The 27144-nt window shown below is 36.1% G+C and overlaps 1 protein-coding gene across 20 annotated transcripts in view; it reads left to right on the forward strand.

Moving 5' to 3' along the window:
* Nucleotides 1-27144, forward strand: part of GULP1 (GULP PTB domain containing engulfment adaptor 1) — a 306186-nt gene that overhangs the window by 51032 nt on the left and 228010 nt on the right. For 3 of the 20 annotated variants that reach the window (XM_074008613.1, XM_074008617.1, XM_074008615.1), the window contains exon 1: nt 6486-6650. The exons of the other annotated variants lie outside the window; for them this stretch is intronic. The gene's annotated coding sequence lies outside the window, so the exon portion shown is untranslated. Of the gene's footprint in view, nt 1-6485; nt 6651-27144 lie in introns of those variants that run through there. 20 annotated transcript variants of the gene reach the window in all.

A 27144-nucleotide genomic window follows, 5' to 3' on the forward strand; every position in this document is an offset into this window, starting at 1 on the left:
GAAGTGGCACTCAGTGGGAAGGGAAGTTGGAAAGTTGGGGGCAGTGGGAAGGTATTCTTCACTTGAAGTACAATCGTGTCTGGCTGGACTCTTCTCTGAAGTCATGCCATCAAGCCATCCCTCTGAAATAAAACTGCTTCTCTCCGACATTCAGCTGTTTCTTCTTTTCTCCTCTTCTCTGCTCTCTGCCAGTGGAGCCTGGGGTTTTTATGGGTACAGGATGGGGGATGGGGCAGGTCAGGGGTGGTTTTGGAAAAGGCAACTTTTGAATGGGAAAACAGGAATGCATGTTCTCACTTTGGGCTGTGGTTCCAGGCTTGAGAGGTGGGGCTTCACCAGAGACCTTGACCTTTTCTGCCTAGGATTTCTTTGCCTCCTGTTCCTATCACTGGCATCTACTTGGCTTCTGGAGAGGCCTCAGGGAGCTTTTACTCATGGCAGAAGGTGAAGTAGGAGCAGGCACATCACATGGTGAAAGCAGGAGCAAAGAGAGAGAGAGTGGGAAGATGCCACACACTTCTAAACAGCCGAATCTTATGAAAACTCACCGTGACAGCACAATGCCAAGGGGATGATGCTAAACCATTCATGAGAAATCCTCTCCTGTCACCCAATCACCTCCCACAAGACTCCACCTCCAATATTGGGGATTATAATTCAATATGAGATTTAGATGGGACAACATCCAAACTATATCATCATAGAGGATAACTGTTTAACTGTTTCTTTGTTGGGGGACATCCTTGATACTATCTTACTTAATATCAGTTTTTCTGTCACTGGAGAAAGGAGAGTAGACTGGCTTCTCAGGGAGTCTCAGGGGAATTTATATCTGCTATAAAGGATCGATTTTCAGACAAAACATTATGATAACTTAATTCTAACTAATAGCAGATAACATTTATTCAGAGTTTACCATGTGCCAAGAAATGTACAGTTTTTAATATAAATTATCACATTTCTTTCTCAAAAGTACATAAATAAACAGTGCTTTTTTTTTCATTACATGGATAAGGTAGGAAATTACGGCTCAGAGAGGTTAATACTTTGCCTAAAGTCATATAACTAAAAAAGTGATAGAGCTAAGAATAGAAATTGCTAGTCTAACTCTACAACTTGTGCTTTGTATTGTACCATATTGGGCTCTTTACAGCAATTATTTCAGTCTATATTCTTAACTTTTTTTATTTTCTTACCTCTTTCTATACACTCCTTTAGTGTGCTATATGAGCAGATATATTTGAGATTTTATTATAACAGTCCTGAAAGTCCATTTTTAGAAGTAGAAAGAACATAAACAAAAATATATCAATACATGTAAGTAATTAAATGTTGGGTTAGTAATGGCTAGAGCTGCTATAACAAATACCATACACTTGCTGGCTGAAAGCAACAGACATTTATTCTCTCACAGTTCTGGAGGCCGGAAGTTCAAAATCAGTGGTTGGGTTGGTTTGGCAGGGTTGGTTTCTTCTGGAGGCTCTGAGGGAAAATCTGTTTCATGAATCTCTCCTAGCCATTGGTGGTGACTGGCAGTCCTTGGCATGTGGCTGTGTGACTCTAATCTTTGTCTATACCTTCGCATGACTTTCCTCATGTCAGATAGCTATGGGCACCAGTAGGTGTGACTGACACTTTAATGGAGAGAATCAACCTGGTGAGTGGTGAGCTGGTTAAGTGGAACTCTGTTTTGAGGGCATCTGTTCTTCTAATTGAGGAGGATTTCTTCTAATTGAGGAGGATTTTGGGCTACCCTAAATCCAGGATGATTTTATCTCAATTTGTTTAACCTTATGAAGTACATCTACAAAGAGTCTATTTCCAGATAAGGTCACATTCACAGGTGCCAGAGGTTAGGACTTGGACATATCTTTTGGGGACCACTATTTTTAAACCATACTATTTTGAGCATTTGTATTAAAGAAACAGATGAGAGAATATAATACAATATCTGGGTTTGAGATAATCTCAATTCACATATTATTTAGTTTTAAGTGTGTTTTATAGAAGAATGTTATTGTATGTACATTATCTTAATGCCACAGTTATCCTCCAAAGATTTTAGACTTAAATTCCATTTTCTTTTGGCTACTTCTTTAGTAAAAATGTATGCTGCTGTGTATCTTTCTGTTAGCCCCAAGATATATACTATTACAGATGTACATTTAGTTCCTTATCACTTGAAAATTTGATATCTAAAATTTCTTTTAAGAGACTCTAAATGGTAAAAATGTAACACGTATTTCAGTCCTAAAACAGTTACATAGAATGTTTCATGATATGAAATGCTACTACTAAATTTAACGAAGAGATAATGAATTCAAAAGATTGTCATGGCAAAGAAAATGTAATAATATTTGATGATTGACTAAAATTGGAAGCACCTTAGAGAGAAAAGCCAAAGACACACTAAAGTTGACATAAAAAAAACCCTGGATGTTATTCTCAGCATTTTGCAAGATCTGTTCCTCTACAGAGTGGAATAGGAAAAAAAATCTAAACAATAAAATGCATGGAAGGGTGACCACAGCCTGTTTATTGTTAAGAGCCCTGGAGAGGATAACTCATGAAGAAATGTGGACAGCAAATTTTGAAAGTGCTTTTAGATATAAAAATAAGAAAGCCAAGAAGGATAGGTGATCTATACATATTTAAAGCAATCAATACATTTTTTTGACACAAAATTAAAATGTTTGTTTTTAAGCAGTTTAGTGGCACATTAGGGAGGCAATGTTAACTGAAGAATAAAAGCTAGTAGTGTACAGTTAGAACAGACGTCCTCTTATCTGATAGCATCATGACTATAGTTTATAAAGTAATACTAAAAGATCCTTAAAGCAAATAACAAAAAGATGCGTATCTACTTAAACTATTTTATTTTAACTAAAAGCTTACACAGATGCATTAATCCGTGAAAGTTTTCTTGTAAATTAAGGCTTTTCTTTGAATATGATTCTGCTGATTGGAGTTCTACAAAGACTTCCTTATGTGACAAATACCCATTACAGATAATCTCATTACTTCTTCAAAGGGTGGGAAAACTTAGGGACACCTATACTGTGATCTAAGTACAGATTTCTTCTATGTTTTAATAATTTCCTCTCAACTTTTTTATTTCTGAGACGGAGTCTCGTTCTATCTCCCAGAGGGGAGGGAGTATAGTGGCGTGATCTCGGCTCACTGCAACCTTCACCTCCCAGGTTTAAGCACTTCTCCTGCGTCAGCCTCCCAAATAGCTGGGACTGCGGACATGTGCCACCACGCAGGCTAATTTTTGTACTTTTAGTAGAGATGGGGTTTCACCATGTTGGCCAGGTTGGCCTCGAACTACCGACCTCAAATGAGCCCCTGCCTCGGCCTCCCAAAGTGCTAGGATTACAGGTGTGAGCCGCTACGCGTGGCCCTCTCAACCTTTTGTAGCTGTTTTGCACATATATAATGTGGCGGTAGGGAGCAAATACCTCATTAAATTGTGATTGAATTAGAAAGAAGGAATGACGATGTATGCTTATTACGCAGCCAACTGTTTTTAGTACAGTAAGCCTGTGGAAGAATTAGTTGAAGACCACTGCTTGAATATAAATGGGGCAAAGTCTAGTACCTATGAGTGTTCAGATAGCTATGGGCACCAGTAGGTGTGACTGACACTTTAATGGAGAGACTCAGCCTGGTGAGTGGTGAGCTGGTTAAGTGGAACTCTGTTTTGAGGGCATCTGTTCTTCTAATTGTGCTTTAAAAGTGTTGCAAAAAGCTCACATAAAATTCAAGGGGAAAAGATTTGCAGAACCAAATAGATTTCAGCAAACTTTTAAGGACAAGATAGTAGAGGGATTTATGATAAGAAGGTGAGTATTTGTTTTGTGGGCTTGAGAAATTATTAATTCCTGGCATTTGTATCACAGACTGAAAGATGACGGGAGAGACATTTCCAGAATTGATTTCAGAACATGAGAGAGCATTTCTGTGACCACTGGGTCATCCAGTTGTGTGGCTATTCGTGGGTGGTCTTTTCCTTGGTGGCCATTCTCATCTCACTTGAGCACAGGCTGATTGTAGATGTGACACTCTTGGATTGTTTAAAACTGTACTCATTGCAAATACACACATGCACATACATATGCACACACAGAAACACATACACACATATATGTGTAAATATACACACATTTAGTTTAAGATCAAATTCTTTGAACAGATATATATTTCAAAATAAATAGTTATGTCTTGCAATGTACTTTTTAAAAATCATACTTTAAGTTCTAGGGTACATGTGTACAACGTGCAGGTTTGTTACATATGTATACATGTGCCATGTTGGTGTGCTGCACCCATTAACTCGTCATTTACATTTGATATATCTCCTAATACTATCCCTCCCCACTCCCCCCACCCCACGACAGGCCCCGGTGTGTGATGTTCCCCTTTCTGTGTCCAAGTGTTCTCATTGTTCAGTTCCCACCTATGAGTGAGAACATGTGGTGTTTGGTTTTCTGTCCTTGTGATAGTTTGCTGAGAATGATGGTTTCCAGCTTCATCCATGTCCCTACAAAGGACATGAACTCATCCTTTTTTATGGCTGTATAGTATTCCATGGTGTATATGTGCCACATTTTCTTAATCCAGTCTATCATTGATGGGCATTTGGGTTGGTTCCAAGTTTTTGCTATTGTGAATAGTGTTGCAATAAACATACATGTGCATGTGTCTTTAAAGCAGCATGATTTATAATCCTTTGGGTATATCCCCAGTAATGAGATGGCTGGGTCAAATATTTCTAGTTCTAGATCCTTGAGGAATCGCCACACTGTCTTCCACAATGGTTGAACTATGTACATATACATACATTTAGTTTAAGATCAAATTCTTTGAACAGATATATCTTTCGAAATAAATAGATATGTCTTGCAATGTACTTTTTTTTTTTTTTAAGTGTAGCTTTGCTATTTTAAAACAATTAGGATCTTATTTTCATGAGTAGTAAATTGTATGCCAGAACTCTGGGCAATGCTTATAAATATCTGCCTTCTTTAAAACCTCAGAGTATGTACTTTAGGCGCTGACCAAGGTTCACTTTTTGCTAACTAAGTATGGTTTTGAAAAATTGTCTTCCTTTTTGTTTTCATGACCAGTTTGTAGAGCTAGCTGTGAAGCAGATGGACCCCCTCGTCTCCATGCAGTTACGCAAGACCATTTCCCTAAATCATTAGCATCACACCACTCTCCTAAGCATTTTGCACTATCTGCCAGTTGCTCCTGCTGTCACAACAGAACACTTCAAATGGTTTTCAAGATCATTTTTACTTTACTGATTTTCTCAAATCCCTCTCACAAGCTTCACTATACCTTAGGTCGCTGTTACATTTCATAGGAGACTATGATAGGCAGCTATCTCAGAGGACGAGAAACAGGATAGAATGTACCCAGGAAGATAGGGGAACAATTTTTTTAAAAAAGAAATAATAACCATGGTCAAGTGCTGAAAGGTTAAGTAAAGGAGTGATTAAATATGATCATTGGATTGAGAGTTTGAGGGTTATTGTTGCCTATTGAAAATAGTTTTAGCTTGTGGTGAATATAAACTAAGTTGCTGTGTTTTCACCCGTATGTATGAAATGAGGAAATGTGAATATTGTTTGTGGACCACTCTTTCAAGAAGGCTAGCTGTGAATGGAAAGGGGCAGGATGAAGATAAGATTTCATTTAAGATTAAAAAGATGCAAGTGCATTTATAAAGAAGTCCATAAAGAGGGGTAGAAGTTTAGAAGAGAAGAGAAAATGATGTATTTTGGTCTTATTCCCTCTTCCTTAAAGTGTTCATACTCATTCATTCAAATCCTTATTAATAACAATAACCCCTAGTATTTCTTGCATATACTGAATGTGTCACTGTGTCTGATGTTATAGGAAGAGGACTATTCAAGCTCTTTGGAATTTATAGTTTAATGCCATAACAGAAAATGTGAATAGAGGTCATTCCTGCTTTGAGCATATTCTTTAGCAGAACTTAATATGGCCTGTTTCTATGGAGAGTCATGATTTAATGGACCTATCTGGATAAATCACAGAGTGGAACTTCCTTTTAACCTTGACACAAAACCAGAAGTAATTCCTGCCTTACAGGCTGTAGTCCTAAGCAGTGTTTTATCAGGCTTCCATTAAGATGATATGGCTTAACCCAGGGTAGGGTTAAATCCATGTAATGATCAGTTGTGTTATAATGGGACGTTGGCTTGAGCCCAAAAATAAATCTCCAAGCCTTAGCAGAAATCTCCAGGTTAAAGGAATCCCCTGATGAGTCAAGTAATGCCTCCAAATGCTTATGACTGTAGTTGTTTAGTAGCTTCTAGACTTAAGTGTAAACAAATTTTTAATGAAGGCTAGTAACAGAGTCTTTAAGAAAACAAACAAGAAAAGGTTTTTAGATTTTTTACAACAATAATCATCTTTTTATTTCTTTTCTTTCTTTCTTTTTTTTTTTTTTTGAGACGGCGTCTTGCTCTGTCACCCAGGCTGGAGAGCAGTGACGCAATCTCAGCTCACTACAAGCTCCGCCTCCCCGGTTCACGCCATTCTCCTGCTTCAGCCTCGCGAGTAACTGGGACTACAGGCGCCGGCCACCAGGGCCGGCTAATTTTTTGTATTTATCCATGGTGAGTATTTGATAAATCATAGTATAAAAATTGTTTTACTTCCCAGCACTTTGGGAGGCTGAGGCGGGCGGATCACAAGGTTAAGAGATTGAGACCATCCCGGCCAACTTGGTGAAACTCCGTCTCTACTAGAAATACAAAAATTAGCTGGGCGTGGTGGCGGGCGCCTGTAATCCCAGCTACTCAGGAGGCTGAGACAGGAGAATAGCTGGAACCTGGGAGGCGGAGCTTGCAGTGAGCCGAGATCGCGCCACTGCACTCCCAGCCTGGCGACAGAGCAAGACCCCGTCTCAAAAAAAAAAAAAAAGTTGTTTTACTTTTAGTGCATTGTTCTTTACAGCTGATAAAGCACTGCAATAAGCAGTATTGCTCTCGATTCACAACATCTCTGATCCATAGACAGAGGATGTATTGCTATTATTTTATCACAAATAAGGAAATTGGGACTCAGAAAAATTAGTAGCAATAGCTGACAGGTTGAGGGCTTTTGCACCAGGCATAATGTTAAGAAATTTACTCTATGCTATAGAAGTTATTATTAACTGGATTTTGTGGTTGAGAAAATTGAAAAGAAGTAACTTATTCAAGTGTATGTGACAGGTAAGTGACAGCCATAGCACAAATCCGGGGAGACGGACCCAACAGCACTCTGTTGTGATGTTGGGTGTTGTGATGCTGTGCTACCTTTTTAGGGTTTCCACATGTGAGTTGTTGTTGCTGTTTTTCCTTCTTCTCTGGGTCTTCTAATACAACTTCTAATAAAAATGAACTGTCAGAAGCAATGCATTTATTATGTAATATGGTTATCTAAATGTTCTCCAAAATGTTCAAAGAAAGTCAGTGGACCAACTTAATATATAGTCATGCTTTTAATTAGTACACGTGTAGTTTCAGCTTCTAGTCAGTGACTATCTCAAAGCATTTTTTTTTTTTTTTTTTTTTTTAAGAGAGGGTCTTGCTCTGTCACCCAGGCTGGAGTGCTGTAGTGTGATCATGGCTCACTGCAACCTTAACTTCCCAGGCTCAAGTGGTCTTCCTACCTTATACTCTTGAATAACTGGGACTACAGGCACACGCCACCACGCCCAGCTAATTTCTTTGTCTATTTTTTGTAGACATGGCATTTTGCCATGTTGCCCAGGCTATTCTAGAATTCCTGATCTCAGGCAGTCTGCCCACCTGGAACTTTCAAAGTGCTGGGATTCCAGGCATGAGCCACCATGCCTGGCCTCAAAGCATTTTTGTTTGTTTTAATTGAAGAATTAACAGTCATTATCTGCTGACATGAATTATGGAACTTATTATCAACTGAAGCCAGCTTATGTTTATTTTACTATGAAAATATTGTAGATGTAGTAAATGTCAAAGAAATAAAATTCAATTCAAATTCAAACTTATTGTGAAACTTTTGAGAAACTCATGAATTTATAAAGCAATTGAAAAACTTGTTATTCAAAATATTTATTATAATGAAACTTAATTGATATAATAGGAGTTATATTAATGTTGCATAACAATTTCTCTGATACTATTTTAAAATATATTTAAGAAAAATTTTAAACACATTGTTGAATAATATTCTGCTTTTAATAGATTCAGTGTCAGACCCAGAATATCAGGAATAGATTCAGTGTCAGACCCAGAATATCAGGAAGTCATCTGGTCAAGCCTGTAACTATTAACTGAAGCACTGGCCTTTTTACTGCCATTATCAACTAACAGTGGTAACACTGAAATATGTCATCCATCCAGTAATTGCTGGAGTATTATATGAATCTTGCCGCATGATTTGAATGTAGTATGTTGCTGATATTACTCAGTGTTCATGTAGATTAAACATATATTTATGAAAACACCAATTCCTGTCCCATGAAGATGGGTATAAGGAGGAAGTTTTAGATAAAAGCGTAGTCTTGAATTTGTTTTCTAGTTGTGCATCTGAAACAAGCAGAATATCACAATACTGAAAAGTGAAAATGAAGAGTTATAATGTTTTATTTTGAAATAATTATAATTTCATAAGAGTTTCAAAAATACAAGAGAAGTCCCCTACACTCATCACCCAGCTTTTCCAGTGGTAACATCTTACCTGACTGTAGTACTACTGAGGGACTTGAGCATCTGTGGATTTTGGTATCTGTAGGGGGTCTTGGAACCAGTCGCGCTCCGATACCAAAGGATGACCGTACTTTATCTTCTATCAGTAAATGATCTAAAGCAATAGTTGCCTAAGTATGAACCTATTTTGCAAACACTGAAAAGTAATACCTTTTTCTCAATAGTAGATGGAAATTATTGAAACCTTCTGACATATCAAAAAAGTAAACATTAAAATATGTTTCAAAAAGAAAACTCATTATTGAAACCGTCTGACATATCAAAAAAGTAAATATTAAAATCTATTTCAAAAAGAAAACTCATTCACATTTCATCTTAAAACACAAATTAACCCGGAATGTATTCAAAGTTTTGATATTTTTTTAAACTTCCACAATCCAAGCAATGTCTCCACAAATGCATCATTTTAATGTATCATGTTCTGTTTATGCATTCATTGGTTGACAGGCATTTGGGTTGTTTCCACATTTTGTCTATTTTGAAATATGCTACTCTGAACATTTGTATACAAGTTTTTTATGGACAACATTTCTCTTGGATATAAACCTTGGAGTGGAATTACTAGGTCATATGGTAACTCTATGTTTAATATTTTGAGGGCTTGTCAAACTGTTTCCCAAAGTGGCTGCAGTATTTTACAATCCTATCAACAATATATGAGGGTTCCAATTTCTTTTCATGCTTGTCAATACTTGTTAATGTATTGTAATTTTAGCCATCCTAGTGGTTGTGTAGTGGCATCTCTTTGTGACTTTGATTTGCAATTCCCTGATGACTAATGATATTGGGTATCTTTCAAGTGCTTATTAATCATCTGTATATATTCGTTAGAGAAATGTGTACTCAGATATTTTGCTCAGTTTTTAATTGAGTTGTCTTTTTATTGTTGAGTTGTTCTCTATCAGATGTATGATTTGCAAATATTTTCTGCAATTCTGTGGATTGTCTTCACTTTCTTGATGTTGTCCTGTGAAACATAAAACTTTAATATTTTGATGAAAATATTTGATGATGTATATATTTTCTTTTATTGTTTTTCTGTTTGGTTTCATATGTGGGAAACTATTGCCTAATTGATCATGAAAATTATGGCTATGTTTTCTTCTAAGAGTTTTATGGTTTTAGCTGTTTCAGTAAGGTCTATAAACTATTGTCAATGAAATATTGTGTATAATATGACATAGGGGGTCCAACTTCATTATTTTACATGTGGATACCCAGTTGTACCAGCACCATTTGTTTAAAAGACTATTATTTCCCCAATGATTTGTCTTGGCACTTTTGCAAAAAATCAATTGACTGTACATACAAGGGTTTATTTCTGGATTTTCAGTTCCACTCAATTGATATATAGGCTTAGATTTATGCCAGGACCACACTGTCTTAATTACTTTAGCTTTGTAGTGCATTTTTAAATTGGGAAGCATATCTTCCAACTTTTTTTTAGTATTATTTTGTCCATTCTGGGTTCCCTGTATTTTTATATGAATTTTGGGATCAGCTTATCAATTTCTTCAAGAAAGGCAGCTGAAATTTTGATAAGGATTACATTAGATCTGTAGATTAAGTTGGAGAATATTGCCATTTTAACAATATTAAGTCTACAGTGTATAAGCCTAGGGTATATTTGCCAGATCTTCTCTAATTCCTTTCAACAATGTGTTTTTAGTTTTCAGTGTACACATTTTGCACGTCTTTGTTACATTTATTTTATGTAGTTTCTTCTTCATATTATTATAAATGGAATGGTTTCCTTAATTTTATTCTTCAAATTGTTCACTGCCTATGTGTAGAAATATAGCTGATTTTTATATATACATTTTACTGAACTCGTTTATTGTCATAGGTTTATTGTTTTTACTGGAATTTCTATATATGGGGTCTTGTCATCTGGGAATAGAGATAGTTATAGTTTATCCTTTCCAATGTGGATGGCTTTTATTTTTTTTCTTAACTAAATTTGAGATTCAAATTTTATAGCATAACAGGTTTAATTGTAACACATTTTTGAAAAACATGATTATATTAATTTTGGTATCTGTTCCAGTACACATTTTCTGTACAACAGTAGATGAACCTGGAGAGCAAATCATTCTCATTTTGTAACATAGATGTCAGCAAATATTTATTGAATGCAACATTATTTCCAGGAATGTTCTAGGCATTGTAGAGTTTAGAAAGAAAATGAGCTTTGTTTATAAACTTAATTTCATAGAGAAGCCAAGTCTCAACATGCTTGAAATAGCTCCAAGGAAAATATAGTACTGAATACAAATTTGGTGGATAATGGGGAAAGTAATAGGATGTTTCAGACTAATGTAAGTATTAGGATGATGGAAAAGGCAGAAAATGGCCTTATTCTTTTAAAAAATGGTTGGAATTTTAAAATTAGCTCTTAGAAAAATAATTCAGAGGATGGAATATAGTTTCAGTAGGACTTTAAAAAAAGAAGACTAATTAGAAGTATTTTATGATTAGGCAGATATAAAGTAGAAAGTTTAATTTTAATGAAAATAGAAAAAAAAAGATGAGAGAACTTTTGAGGGACAAAAAATAAGACTTGATGAAAGATTGATTATGGCAGAATTAAGGGGAAGGGAAAGATAAAAAATATGAAAAGAGGTCCTATGAATTGTTCAATGTACCAAAGCTATGAGTGACAGAAATAGGACTTAAAATATACCCTTCTGACTTCAAACCCTGTATTTATACCATGCTGCATTTCAGGAATAACTATGAAGGGTAGTAGGCTTTAATAGGTTCCCCCACATTTCAAATCGCAAACCATTGATCCAACTCATGTTCCTAAGTAGGAAAAATGTTAAATTTTTCACTGAAGTGCACCTTATAGCACAGTAATGTAAACCCTTGCTGCATGCATTCTAGAGGTTATAGCCAAGAATGCTCATGATAAGTAGGAAAAAAGAGCAATATTTATATTAAAAATTTAAATGAATGTATTCCAATCTATAATATGAAACTTATGCATTCATTAGCTTTATGAGACCATGTTACATCAATTTGAGCATCCAAATGTAATCATACTGCAGGAGCAATTGTAACTTATGTAGTCATATCGTGTTCTTCTTCAATCATTTAATGTGAGAATTCCTGTACATGCTTCTTGTATTAAATTTCTTCATTTATTCAGTAAATATTTGCTTCATATTTACTCCATTCCAGGCCCCACGAGAAGAAATTGTGGCTTTGTTAAATAAAGAAGGCAGCTTGCTTTTTATACTAGCTAGATTTCTCTTAACTATCCCATTTTTTTTCCCCTCTGGCATGTATCCCTGTTTGCCAGAGAAAATCTGAGTTTGTGCTAGTTGTTCTGGAACCCTGTCAAGTTAGCTCTCTTTTCACTTTCATATGTGAACCAATTTGAACGATAACTTGCATCATCACCTGTAATGGCTAATTTTATGTGTCAACTTGACTAGGTCATGGTGTGCCTAGACATTTGGTCATATGTTATTCTGGATGTTTCTGTGAGGGTGTGAGGATGAGACATTTGAACTGAATAAAGCAGATTGCCCTCTCTGTTGTGGGTGGGCCTCGTTCAATCAACTGGAGATTTGAATATAACAAAAAGGTTGAGTGAGATGGAATTTCTTCTGCCTGGCTGCATGAGCTGGAACACTCGTCTTTTTTGGCCTTCAGACTTGGACTGATGTCTTACTGGCTCTTCTTGGACCTTGTACCTGTAGGATTCTCAACTACAACTTACTCCATTGGCTTTCCTGATTCTCAGACCTTTGTACTCAGACTGAAACTACGCCAGATTGCTCACTGTAGATCTTGGGATTTCTTAGGTTCTATAATTGCATGAAGCCATTTGCCCATTCCTTAAAATTATCCTCTCTCTTTTTCTCTCTTGCTCACTCACTTGTTCTTGCTCTCTTACACACACACACATACACACACACACGGTTCTGTTTCTTGGAGAACCCTGACTAATAACAGTCATACAGCTTGTAATACATTAAATTTGCATGCATGTTTCAGTAAGATTTCAATTTGAATGCATATTTTCAGTCTTTAGCCTCACTATTGAGGAACTGAATAGGAAAATGTTAAGTATATGAATGCCAAAATTCTAGATTCATTATACATTGAACTTCCAAGAAAATGATGCAAAGTAGAGGTGAAGAAGTTTGCTAATTGACAAAACAAGATGACATTGATGTAGCACTTTCACATATTTATATATTTATAATATATTTCTACTTTAAATTAAACCATTAAATAAAGTCATTTTCCCCACTGAAGCTGATCGGTAAGGTTTTGACAGAAACATGAGCTAAGTTTGTATGCAAAAACTTATGATAAACTATAAACCTGGAAAATTCATGAGATAATAAATAAGTAGGTATACAATGGCAAAGTAACACATTCTTTGAGTATTTACTATCTGGTAAATGCTTTATGAGGTTCTTTATATGAATTATTTTACGAAAAGACTTGGTAGGGATAAGGAAAACTGAAATCTGTATTAGAAAATACTAAATAAAAAACGAAAACTGACATTTACCAAGTGCTTACTACATGCCAGGCACTGTTCTAAATTCTTTATGTGTACTAACTCATTTATCCTCACAGCAGGTTATGATGATCTTATTTTAACCTTCCAAGTGAACAAAATGAGACACAGAGATGTTAGTTAACTTGCAAGGCCACTCTCTGGAAACAGTGTCTTGGTGGAGCCACTCTACTCCATTTTCCCTTAGAAATCACTGCTGTGTGCTGCCCATAGGGGCCTGAGCTGAAGCTACACATTGCCTCTAAGGAAACAGTGCTTTGGCAAAGCTACTCCATCTACCCATTGTAGTCACTGTGCCAGAGCTCAGGTAGCACCCTACATCCCAGAGAAACGATGCCTTGGCTGCCTAGAGCAGTCATCGCTGCCTGTGCGTGAGCTGAAGCAGTATCCTTGTCCCTGGAAAAACAGTATCTTGAATGCCCAGAGTAGGTAGGCTTCCCTCCTCCCCATGACAGGAAATGGTGTCTTGGCCTCCTGGAGTGGTCATGTACTCAAGTACCCAAGCTGAAGAGGTGCCCTGTATCCCAGAGAAATAGTGCTTTGGTCACCCAGAGCAGACACCAAACCCCTCCTACCCCTACAGAGGGCCTGACCAATGAAGTTAGTTGCATAATACCTCCCAGGGAACTGGTGACTTGGCCAAGTAGAGCAGCTGTGCATCCCAGGGCAGAGCTGACATGGTACGCTGAGTCCCAAAGAAACAGTGCAGTGGCTGAACTGAGACACCCTGTCCTACAGGACAAACAGCTCTAGTACCCTGCTTCCCTGGAGCTGGACTAGCCACCTAGAGCATGAGCTACTGAGAAATTCTCCTCCCCAGGGAGTAGAGTCATAGCTGTGTTGCTCTTTGCTCCCCAGGGCCCAAGCAATAGCTACACTATACCATTCTCGGATCATTGCTGCCACTACACTTGGCTTCATAGAGCCTGGGGCACTGCCAATTTTTACCACCTTGGAGTCCAGAGTCACCACTACATGGTGCCTTATCCCCCCAGGATCTACGTTGTCTCTGAGCCCTGCTGGGTCTGGTTCCCAAACTGTAGCCTACCCTACTCCCTAGGTCCAAACTTTCAGAGCATTCCTAGGGCAGAAATGCTCTGAAGGTTTGCACCTGGGAACCAGGGTAGACTAGGACAGAGTCTCAGCTACAACCAAATTCCCTTGGTCTGAACTGCGAGGGTGCCTGAGAGTCATGGATGCTGCCTCTGTGGGCAGTCTACATCCAACACTCTCACAGAGAGTGAATCTGTACCCCAGAACCCATATGCCACAGCAGTTTCATGAGGACCTGAGCCTAGGACCTCAGCTTCACAGCTACTCTGAGTAATTGCACCCTGGAACCCAGCACTACTGTAGCTACTTGTAGGCCATGTCAGACCTGACACCAAGAAGGATCTCCATGGCTAAGTCTCCCCATTGTGGGGAAAATGCAAATAGGAAGATATAATACACATTTTCAGACCATTTTATCCAACATATGCAGAATTTATATATTTTTTTATCATCACATGAAAGATTCTCCTGGATAGACCATATGTTAGATTAAAAACATAAGTTCCACTAAATTCAAAAAATCAAAGTGATATCAAGTATGTTTTCTGTTCATAACACAGTAAATTTAGAGATCAATAACAAGAACTTTCAAAACTGTACAAATACATGGACTTTAACAACATGCTACTGAATGACCAATAGATTAATGAGGAAATTAAGAAGAGAATTAAAATATTTCTGGAAACAAATGAAAATAGAACCACAACATACCAAAACCTATGGGATATAGTAAAAGGAGTATTAAGAGGAATGTTTATAGCAATAAACTTCTACATCCAAAAAGTAAAAAGATTTCCAAAAAACAACCTAATGATGCAACTCAAGGAACTAGAAAAGCAAGAACAAACCAAACCCAAAATTAGAAAGAAGGAGTAAAGATCAGCAGAAATTAACAGAATTGAGACTGAAAAAAAAAAAAAATCAATGAAATGGAAAGTGGATTTTCTTAAAAGATAAATAAAATCAGCAAACCATTAGCTAGACTAAGGAAAAAAAGGAGAAAAGACTAAAATAAACAAAATCAGAAATAAAAAAGGACACATTACAACTGACATCACAGAAATACAAAGAATCATTAGAGACTATTATGAACAACAGTATGCAAACAACTTAGAAAGCCTCGAGGAAATGGGAAAATCCCTGAGAATATAGAATCTATCAAGACTGAACTAAAAAGAAATAGAAAACTTGAACAGACCAATAATGAATAATGTGATTAAAATCATAATAAAATGTCTCCCACCAAAGAAAATTCTAGGACCAGATGGCTTTACTGCTGAATTCTACCAAACTTGTAAAGTAGAAATAATGCCAGTTCTTCTCAAACTGTTGAAAAAATGGAAGAGGAGAAAATTCTTCCTATTTCCATGAAGCCAGTATTATCCTGATATCAAAACCTGACCAAGATGCAACAAAAAAGAAAACTATAGGCCAATATCCCTGATATTGAACATAGATGCAAAAATGGCTTATAAAATAATAGCAAACCGGTATTTTGGACTTAATACAACAGCAAATAAAAAAGATTATATATGATTATCGAGTGGGAATTAACCTGGGATGCAAGAATGGTACAATATAATCAAATCAATGTTCATGATACATATCAACAAAAACCATTTGATTATCTCAATGGACACAGAAAAAGCATTTGATAAAATTCAACACATCTCTTCATAATAAAAACTCTCAACAAATTATGGATAGGAGGAACATACCTCAACATATTAAAGCCATATATGACAAACTCACAACCATATATGACATGCTGAATGTAGAAAAGCTAAAAATTATTTTACCATAAGTACTGGAAGAAGACAAAGATGTCCATTTTCATCATTTTTATTCAACATAGTACTGAAAGTCCTAGCTAAAGCAATTAGGCAAGAGAAAGAGAAAAAGGGCATCCAAATTGGAAAGAAGGAAGTGAAATTGTTTCTGTTTGTTGATAACATATTCTTATATGGAGAAAAATCTAAAGTCTCCACCAAAAAATTCTTAGAATTGATCAACAAATTCAGCAAAGTTACAGCATATTAAATCAGCACTCGAAAAATCAGTAGTGTTTCTATACACCAACAAAGATCTAGCTGAAGAAGAAAACTAGGAAAGGAATCCTATTTACAACAGCTACAAATTAATACCTAAGCATAAATTTAACCAAGGAGGTGAAGTATCTCTACAAGAAAAACTACAAAACATTGATGAGAGAAATTGAGAAGGACACACACACGCACAAATGGAAAGATTTCCATGTTTATAGATTAACACAATTAATATTGTTAAAATGACCATGCTATTCACTATGATCTACAGATTCAATGCAGTTATTTTCAAAATACCAGTGACATTCATCACAGAAATAGAAAAAACAACTCTAAAATTCTTACAAAACTACAGAAGACCCCAAATAGCCAAAACAATCCTAAGGAAAAAGAACAAAGCCAGAGGTGTCAAACTTCAAAATATACTACTAAAGACTAATGACTTCAAAATATACTATGAAGCACTGGTAACCCAAACAACATGGTACTGGCATAAAAACAGACACATAGACTAATGGAATGGAATGGAGAACCCATAAGTAAATCCATATATTTACAGCCAACAGATTTTCAGCAGAGGTACCAAGAACACTTATTGTGGAAGTGACAGTCTCTTCAAGAAATCATGCTGGGAAAACAGGATATCCACATGCAGAAAAATAAAACTGGACCCCTATCTTTCACCATGTACAAAGATCAACTCAAAGTGGACTAAAGATAAATGTAAAATCTGAAAATACAAAACTACTGGAAGGAAACATAGAGGAAACACTTTAGGATATTGGTCTGTGCAAAGATTTTACAAATATGACCTCAAAAGCACAGGCAACCAAAACAAAAATAGACAAATGGGATTATATCAAATGAAAAGGCTTCTGTACAACGAAGGAAACCATCAACAAAGTTAAGAGACAACCTACAGAATGGAGAAACCATTTGCAAACTATTCATCCAATAAGGGATTAATATCTAGAATATATAACAAACTCAACAGCTTACAAACAAATAATCCCTTTTTAAAATGGGCAAATGATCTGAATAGACATTTCTCAAAAGAAGACATACCAAGTATATGAGAAAATGCTCGACATCACTAGTCATCAGGGTAGTGCAAATCACAACTATGATGAGATGATAATTCACCACAGTTAGAATTACTATTATTAAAAAGACAAAAATAACAAATACTAGTGAGGATGTGAAGGAATGAGTACTTTTATAATCTTTTGGTGGGAGGATAAATTAGTACAGCTGTTGTAGAAAACAGTATAGAGGTTCCTCAAAAAAACTAAAAATAGAATTACCATATGATCCAGCAATCTCACTACTGGGTATATCTAAAGGAAAGAAGATCAGTGTATTAAAGAGATATTTGCACTCCCATGTTTATTGCAGTGCTAACCAAGATATGTCCATTAACAATAGCCAAGATATGGAATCAACCTCAGTGTGCATAAACAGATGAGTGGATAAAGAAAAGTTGGTCTATATGTACAATAAAATATGCAGCCATAAAAAAATAATGAAATCCTGGCTGAGCACAGTGGCTCACACCTGTAATTCCAGCACTTTGGGATGCCGAGGCAAGTGGATCACTTGAAACCAGGAGTTCAAGACCAGCCTGGCCAACATGACAAAACCCTGTCTCTACTAAAAAAAATAAAAAAAAAATTAGTGGGGTGTGGCGGCACACGCCTGTAGTCTCAGGTAATCAGGAGGCTGAGGCTCAAGAATTGGTTGATCCAGGGAGGCAGAGGTTTCAGTGAGCCGAGATCGCTCCACTGCACTCCAGCCTGGTGACAGAGTGAGACTCCATTTCAAACAACAACAACAACAAACAAACAACAACAAACCTTGTCAGTGAAATAAGCCAGGCACAGAAAGATAAATACTGCATGTTTTCACTTATACTTGGAAGTTCAAAAAGTTGTTTTTATAGAAGTAGAGAGTAGATTAATGGTTACTAGGGACTGGAAAGGGTAGATGGGATGGGATAGAGAGTGGTTGGTTCATGAATATAAAATTAACAGATAGAAGGAAAAAGTTCTGTTGTGTGTGTTTTTTGTTTGTTTGTTTTAGCACTAGGGTGAATAAAACTAACAACAATTTATTGTGTAATTTCAAATAGGTAGAAGAGAGGATATTGAACATTGGCAACACTAAGAGTTGATAAACGTTTGAGGTGATGGATATGCTAATTACCCTGATTTGATCATTACACATAGTATATATGTATTGAAATAGCACACTGCACCCCATAAATATGTACAATTATTGTGCATCAATTAAAAACTCTGATAAGTATAAAGGACTAATTTTTCAGGAGACATACTTAACGAGGTTGGAATAAGATTTACACAGTATAAAATTTAAGAATGCCTAATTCTTGCACAGTATTTATTATGAAGAAAATTAAATAAAAATAAGCTTGCTTCACATACAATTCAGTTGAAAACACATACATTCAGTTGTAATAGTCATTAGTTTAATTAACGTTATTAACATTGGACATCCATTTCTAATGAGTAAACATTAAGTAATTGACACATTAAAAAATAAGTAATCAGTCCAGCATCTTAAATATGTAGTTGAAATGGACTCAACTGTATTCTTTTGGTTTACAGATTCTTTTCATTTTGGGAAAAGAACCAAAACTTTCTTTTGATTTTCAAAAAATGCTAACATAATTATAATAAGGCAGTTATAATGAAGTATTGGAGGTCTTATCAATTATATTTTTTTCACAGATAAATTTACTATTTTCAGTTGGATTTGGACAATAAACATAAAACATCTTTAGATATATGTTTCAAAGTATCTGTAAGCTGATATGCCTCCATTCTGTTCTCATTTCATGATTTTTTTTAACATTAATTTACTCTTTCAAAAGGTATTTATTGAATTATATGCCATGCATTGTACCAACTTTTGGAGATGCAGTGATGAGCAAAGACGATGCAGTCACAGATAATTATTTAGGCTCTAGAGTGATATATGCTATAAGGAGTAAATAAACGGGACTGTGATTGTATTTTACAGTTCTTAAAATGACAGTAAAATAACTGACTTAAGCTGCTACCAACAAACTCAAATATCTATCTAACTTAAACCAAACTTTTGGAAAGCTTTTCTCTGCTAGCATGGTATTGAATGTATTTCCTGTTATCATATGCTTCATGCTTCTACAACATACAAAATGAAAATGTTTCATTAGATTGTGGTCAAGTTAGTCTCATGGGAAAATTTGCCTCAGTTTATTGTTTTGAATGTAAGGTGCCTTTATAGTTAGTTATAAATATAAGAGCAAGATGAACTGTATTAAAAATTATGTTGATGTACTATTAGCTTTTCTGAGGAGAAGGGAGATTATAGGCCCCAAATAACTTATTGCTCGTTTTTCCTTATCATGGTTTTGGAAGGAAAAGACTTTGCTTTTTCATGTGACATTAGTAATATTGTAGGACTTAGAAAACTGAACTCAAGATGAGATGCTGCTTATGCACTGGTTAACTTTAGGAATTGTTCAAAAAGACATATTAGAGCTATTCCACAGTGAGGAAAGAATCAGTGAGTAAATAAACCAGGAAAGAGACCGGGGACTAGCTAAATGTAGAGGTTTTCAGTGTTTGTCTTGTGATTGTTCTGTATTTATCAAGCCTTATTGATTTTTTGCAATGTGAGGTGAACTCCTCCATGCTGCAGAATTTTGTTTTCCCATTGGCAGGATGCTCTGCTGCCTCTTGATCTCCAGTTCTCTTTGATTGACATCCTGTAGTTAGTTTCTTGCTGGTTTACTTTGATGATTCTACCTACTTCATTCTTAGATTCTCTGGTTATGATCTTATAAACAGTGCCACTCATGACTAAAACGAATGTATTCTGGACAAAATAGGCTCTATTTTCTTTCTGAACTGCTAATAATTTTCAAGCATAAAAATTTTCAATCATAACCCCGAAAGTCTATAGCTACCTACTGTAGCTTTCAAAGAATCTCTATTATACACCATAGGCAACTCAGTGTTTTCTTCTAACACTAAATTTCAAGCAATTGAAATTTCCTCCACTAGCTGAAAACTAATACAAGTATTTCAAGTTTTTCATCACTTTTTCTGGCATCAAATCTTGGATGCATCAAATCATAGAAAGCCCTTTGGCAGTAAGAGCTGCTTCCACCTGTGAAATCTTTATTCTGATTTCTTAAGAGGAAGATTGATTTAATTATCAATGTTGACTAAGTAAATGGTGAAGCTTTTGTTTTTGGTTTGGTCATGGTGTGCACAATGTCTGATCCTGTACCCTTGAAAGTGCTCTTGTTTGTCAAGACAGCACTGGAGAAGGAGATTAAGTGGAAACCATTTGGCTGCTGTTTTTGGAAAGATAGCAAGGCATGACATGCTTATATGAATACAGAGCAATAGAACACAAACTGCCTTTTAGAAATTTTATTGTGAAGTTTATATTTCATTTTATTATCTGATTTTAAGAATTGAAAAGTAAATAGCCCAACTAACAGTCTTGATTTTAATATATAATAAATAGTTTAGTTACCATACAATTGAAGGATGTTGTTCAACATAATCATGAAATATATTTTCTCTTTTATGGTGGCATGAACGTGAAAACTTAATTATTTTCCACAATAAATTAGCAATTTAAAGCTCTTTGCCTTTCTAAAATGTCACTGCATTGCAAAATATTGCACAGATGACAGAGATAGCTTGACCATGACGTATTAAATGCTAACTGTTAGGTGCAGCATGTAAAATACATTCTGCTTTGTAAAATTATTTGTTAGAGAGTTGCTGTCATTATTTATGTCAATCATTTATTCATCTGTTCCGTCCCAGGCTTCTTTTTATCTAGTCATTTTCAAGAAACGCTGATGCCTGCTTCTGATCTCTAATTATTTAAATTAGAATCTCTGAGCCTGAAAAGGTGCTGGACCAAGGTCTAAGAAAAGAAGTCCTAAGGCAGGAATGACTGTGGCTTGTTTGAGGCACAGCAGGAAGATTTGTAGAAGATTTTTGTGAATGGAGTGGGTGAGGCAGGGGGGCTGGAGAGAAGAGAGAGGGAGAGATAGAGAGAGATAGAAACAAGGGTCAGCTTATGTGAGATCTATAGGTCTGTAAGTGTTGTCAGAAACTATGAAATGATTTTTATGCCTGGAAATGATGTGATATTATTTGCATAAAAAGATCATTGTGACTTTAACATCATTACAGAAAAAATATGGAGGACATCCTTGGAAATTGCACATTTGATGTTTGTTGTGATTTGTCAGGTGTTCACACCTAAACCAAATTGAGGTAATTCTGTTTGGCAGATTAATTGTATGAGAAGAAAAATGTGTGGGGGAAAAGTTGAAACTTATCTATTCATCTTTTAATGACCTGGTTTAGAAAGCAACTTAATGCTTACCATGCCTTTGATATATATGGTGATAATTATCCTGTTCTAATGGAGAGAAAGCACATTTCTTTTGATAAATATATGTCATTTATATCAATACATTTTTTCTTAATTCAAAGGGATTTTGAACAAAATCTAGTTTCCATCATGATTGCCTGCTTTTCCAAATTTAATTCTATTTCCTTATTGACAAAATGTTTTTTGTAAGTACTGAGATTTATTGTTGCTCAGTTTTAAAAAGTAAAAAATTATTTCATGACATCTTTATGAACTTGATTTAATGTGCTAATGACTACTTGCATGTCATATACTTCTGCATTTCAGTCAAGATTTTCATTGTAGCAATTGACCCATTTTCTGGAAATAAAATTGTTAATGGTAAAACTATGTCTATCTCATCATTTTTCTGAGCACATTACAAACAAAACTCTGGAAATATTCCATGTGAAAATGTTTCCTTGTGAGACAAAATAAGAAATTATTTGGATCTTCAAAATAAACATTAATGTATTAAAAATATGAGAAATACCATTGTAACATTTTTTAAATATGTTTAGTCTTTTTGAGTGTGTGTGTAAAACACCTCAAACGTTTCATAGAACTAGTGTTTCTCAGAACTCATTTTTGGAAATGTTTTTCTACATATATAACTGACTTTTATTTCTGCAAGTGATATTATTGATGATGCCTTACTCACCTGCACATGTTTATAAACAAAACAAAACAGTGGAAAACTTATGATTCTTTCTGACACTGAACAGATGTGAAATTTATTCCCTTATTAGTGCCTGCAGGACGTACAGGTAAACCTGTTAAAGGTCTGTTGCTTGTTTTTCTAAAGTCTTAAATTTAAATTTACAGGTAACCCCAGGCTTTTTCACAAAGGAATAACTAGAGTCCTCTTAGCCATATGCCAAGATATTACATGTTTGTGTTTCTTTAACAAGCCTCTGGACATTATGGGTGTAGATTCTTTCCATTTTTTCACCTATTATCTGACTTAGAAGGCTGATGGATCATACTGGCCAAGAGAGTAAAACATTATTTGATACTTTGAATGCACACAGTGTCTTTTCCCACCAATTGTGTAACAACTGAAACACTTGGAGATCTACCACATCTTACTTCCAACCTGTGAAGGAGAACAGAATATGGAAAAGGAAAAAGATGCTTAATAGGAGGTATGCTCTAATATTTTAAAAAAGAAAAAATATGAATCGTAAAGAAAGGTAGATGAAGTAGGTAAGTGACTGGAAAGACGTCCTATAGTTAATTTCCTAGGAGTTTTGGAAATATTAAAGTTTGAAAAATTACTACGTTCTCAATCTTTATTATCTTTTAAATTAACATCATTGCCTGCTTTTTCTTCTAGAAAACACTGTGTTTTTCAAGTGTATCTGTAAGAATTTAAAGTCATAACATCTAACTGCCTTTGGTAACTTCAAGGGTTCATTTTTACACCTTTGAATAATTACAGTATGTCTCTGTGTGTAATGTTTTTAGTCTATAGATGGTTACTTGGTGTGTGTATTTGTAGATGTTATGCAATAATTCTTGTAGCCGTTAGAGTCCAATGGATTGGAGCTATCAAAAGCAATGGCTGTGCATCAAGGAATAATTGACTAGAGTTTAGTTTAGGTGTTTGCAGGGACCTAATTATGGAGGAGTGTAAAATTTATATTGAAAATTCCAAAGAAGCATTGAAGGATGGTAGGTAGGTGGATGGCAGAATCAAGATTTGCAGTTATGAGCTATCAATGCCAGAGAACAGAGCAAGGACTGGGGAAAACAGTGTAGGAATGAATGAAGAGTTAGTCCAATTTTCAAGGCAAAGGGTTATTAGTCTCTGACACTAATGGAATGAAGAAGAAGATATATATTATAATGCTCCTTTGAAAGCAAAATATTAAGTCGGAGCAATAGTAATTGTGGTTTTTGCTATTGTAGGTAAGATTTGATGACAGGATGTAGAGAGTTGAGTGAAAGGGAGAAATACTGTACAACTTGAAGAACTGACATTTGCAAGGTAAGAAGTTTGAAAGAGGAGCAGCTTTAATCATGAAAATAAGGGCTTATATGGATGTGTCTAATTTGTGTCAGCTTTAAGAGCTAACCAGTGGTAGTAGTCCCTGCTGATCAGACTTTATGTGCTTGTGTTACATCAGATTTTATAGATTATGTTCTATTAAACTTATCAGATCTAACATTGCAGCTTTTTAAAAGGTGTATTAAAATCTTCAGTTTACATTCAGTGCACTTAATGTGTGTTATTGCTATTTTATCTAGCATCTAGCTTATTTAGAACTTGCTGACCTCCCTCTGTGCTTCTCAGGAGAATCATTTGCTGTAGGTAAATAATTAAATAAATCCTTGTGGATTCCTATCTGATCATCTTGCTCAAGCAATAGGCAACCCTTTTGCAAATAAGTGCCTGCAAATCCCTGAGGAATCCCTTTTGGCTTTCCATGTGGGTGTTTGCATTTCTGTAGTGTGGAGGATCACTGAAACCACTTGTTGATCCTCAGGGTTACTGGGTTACTTATAGGTGAAAGGAGGTCTGTGGAGAGAATTGATAGTGGAAAGTGAAGAGTTTAAATTGCAAACAGCATGTTCAGAATACTACCATGCTCAAGGTAGTAGGCTCTCAGCCTTCACATCTGTGTAATAATAAAGCCCAACTAATTTGGAACATTCTGTCTCCAGGGAAGTATGAAGAGGGAGCTATAAGGCAGACTATAATCTTGAAGGAGAGCAACTATGGAGCATTATCACTTTCTCTTTTCCCCTTCTTTTTTTCTTTCTCTGGGAGGGAGATGCTAGTCATCTTGGTACCCCATGGTTTGTGGTTTTCTCCAAAGAAGGGAGATTAGAATCTCATTCTGAATGTCATCCATAATTTTTGTTGATCTGCTAGTGTAGATCATGGGATGTGTGTGTGTGTGTGTGTGTGTATTTGGGTCATATATGTATCTATGATACATACACACACACATATATATGTATGCACACACACACATATATATACTTGGGTCAATTCATTTTCATTTTAACATCCACCACTAGAGTGGTTGGATAATATTTGAAGGACTTTAATCAGTGATCTAAGTTCTGGAGGCACCTGGGGCAAGATTTCAAATTGCTGTTTACACCTGTACCACTGGGTTAATTAACACAAAAATTATTAAAAATAGTGTTTCCCTGATGAAACAAGTGGTGTTCATTATATGCAGCTGGCTAGAAATATGGTTTGGAAACCTCTGCCTTGCCAGCTGTGTGCTGGTATGGCAGTACACATGGTCCTATACTCCTGCCCTGCCATTTCTTTTATGGAAGATCTGTCCTAGGATCTTTTCCTGGATTGACTGGGAAGGTTAATCTTGTAGGGGATGCAATTTTATTTATCTTGGAGATCACCATTCATGTAAGGGGCTTTTGTAGTGATAGACTAGGGACTTCATAGAGCTTACTGGAACAGTATGTATGACTGTTTTTGTGCCTGCTGGCTAATATTTGCTTATGAGGCAGAATTTTGTTTGTGCTTTGTTTTGTTGTGAAATATACCTGGTTGTCGGGTTGGTTATGAGGAAGCGTAAAATTCTTGAGCGCTACCAATATTTATTAGAAGGAAGCCGATAATTGTTGATTGAACATTGGTTTGGGTCTTGTTGCAAGTCTGCTGGGAAGGAATGTCTGCAACATTGTCTGAGGGTCACCGAACTTTAGAAAGAATGAATTAAGAGAGGGTAGGCTGTCAAGAAAGGCATGGTAAAGATAGTCCAGGCCTGAGAAGTAAGGGGACTCTAGTTGGCCCTGCAGGAATCTGCTTCATATGTTATGGGACACACAGAGATTGCCTGAAGAGGTGAGACAAGGGAAGCAACACTGCTTTTGGAATCTCTGATGTCAGAAGACTATGAAGTGGGCGATATGGTATATGCACACTTGAAGTCCATGAATGTGTTGCAGAAAAGAGCTAAAGGGATGCCATCTGGGCAGACCTAGAGAGAACAAGTGGCCAGAACATTAGTAGGTTAGTGTCATACCAATGCCAGGGCCGGATAAAATGATGATGGGAACAACAATGTCCAGCAGGGAAAGAAATGATCAAGACCAGCTGTCCAACTTTTCTGCTCAACTGAGGGACATTGCTCAGGTTATCCAACTTTCTGTGACACCTCCAGCAGCCAGAGCAGACCAACCAAGAAAAGACAGCATAGGAGAAGAGGGTATGGGGCAAAAGAAGGGCTAGTAAAGGAGGAAAGGAAACTCTGAATTAGAAATTTTATGCTGAACAGTGACTGAGATTTGAAAATCAAAACAAAACAAAGCCCCCAAACACCCCATAAAAACAAAAACCAAGAAACAGTTTACAAGACGAAGGCACTGGACTAAGGATACCAGAAAGGCAGAATTATTTTCTGTAGACAGATTGAGGTTTATGAAGTTCATGACGTTATATGCAATTCTAGAGAAAAAAATAAGCTTCATGTTACATATCTGAGTATTAAGTGCACATATTTCTGTGTTAACTGCCCAGTATGCATCTATTGCATCTGAACTAGCTCTCTTTTCTTTCTCCCTCACCTTTTGATTCATTTGCATATCTGTCTGTTTACAATTACATGGGCTTTTTGTATTTTACTTTGTAGGGCAACTTCCAATTCTTTCTTTCTTTGTTTCTTTGTTTCTTTGTTTCTTTCTTTCTTTCTTTGTTTCTTTCTTTCTTTCTTTCTTTCTTTAATTCTTTCTTTCCTTCCTTCCTTCCTTCCTTCCTTCCTTCCTTCCTTCCTTCCTTCCTTCCTTCCTTCTTTTCTTTTCTTTTCTTTTCTTTTCTTTTCTTTTCTTTTCTTTTCTTTTCTTTTCTTTTCTTTTCTTCTCTCTTCTCTTTTCTCTCTTTTCTTTTCTTTTCTTTTCTTTCGTCTTGAGACAGAGTCTCGTTCTGTTGCCCAGGCTGGAGTGCAGTGATGTGATCTCGGCTCGCTTGCAAGCTCTGCCTCCCAGGTTCACACCATTCTCCTGCCTCAGCCTCCCGAGTAGCTGGGACTACAGGTGCCTGCCACCATGCCCAGTTAATTTTTTGTATTTTTAGTATAGACGGGGTTTCACCGTGTTAGCCAGGATGGTCTCGATCTCCTGACCTCGTGATCCTCCCGCCTCAGCCTCCCAAAGTGCTGGGATTACAGGCATGAGCCACTTCGCCCAGCCCCAATTTCTTAAATCCTTGCATCTTCCACTCAAGAAAATGTGGCGTATGCTCCTTAACTTATATTTTGACATAACATTTTAGATACTTTCCTCTATATTAGACAATAGATAGAAGTGCACATGT

This window comes from Macaca fascicularis, chromosome 12, assembly GCF_037993035.2.
Source record: "Macaca fascicularis isolate 582-1 chromosome 12, T2T-MFA8v1.1".
Lineage (NCBI taxonomy): Eukaryota > Metazoa > Chordata > Mammalia > Primates > Cercopithecidae > Macaca > Macaca fascicularis.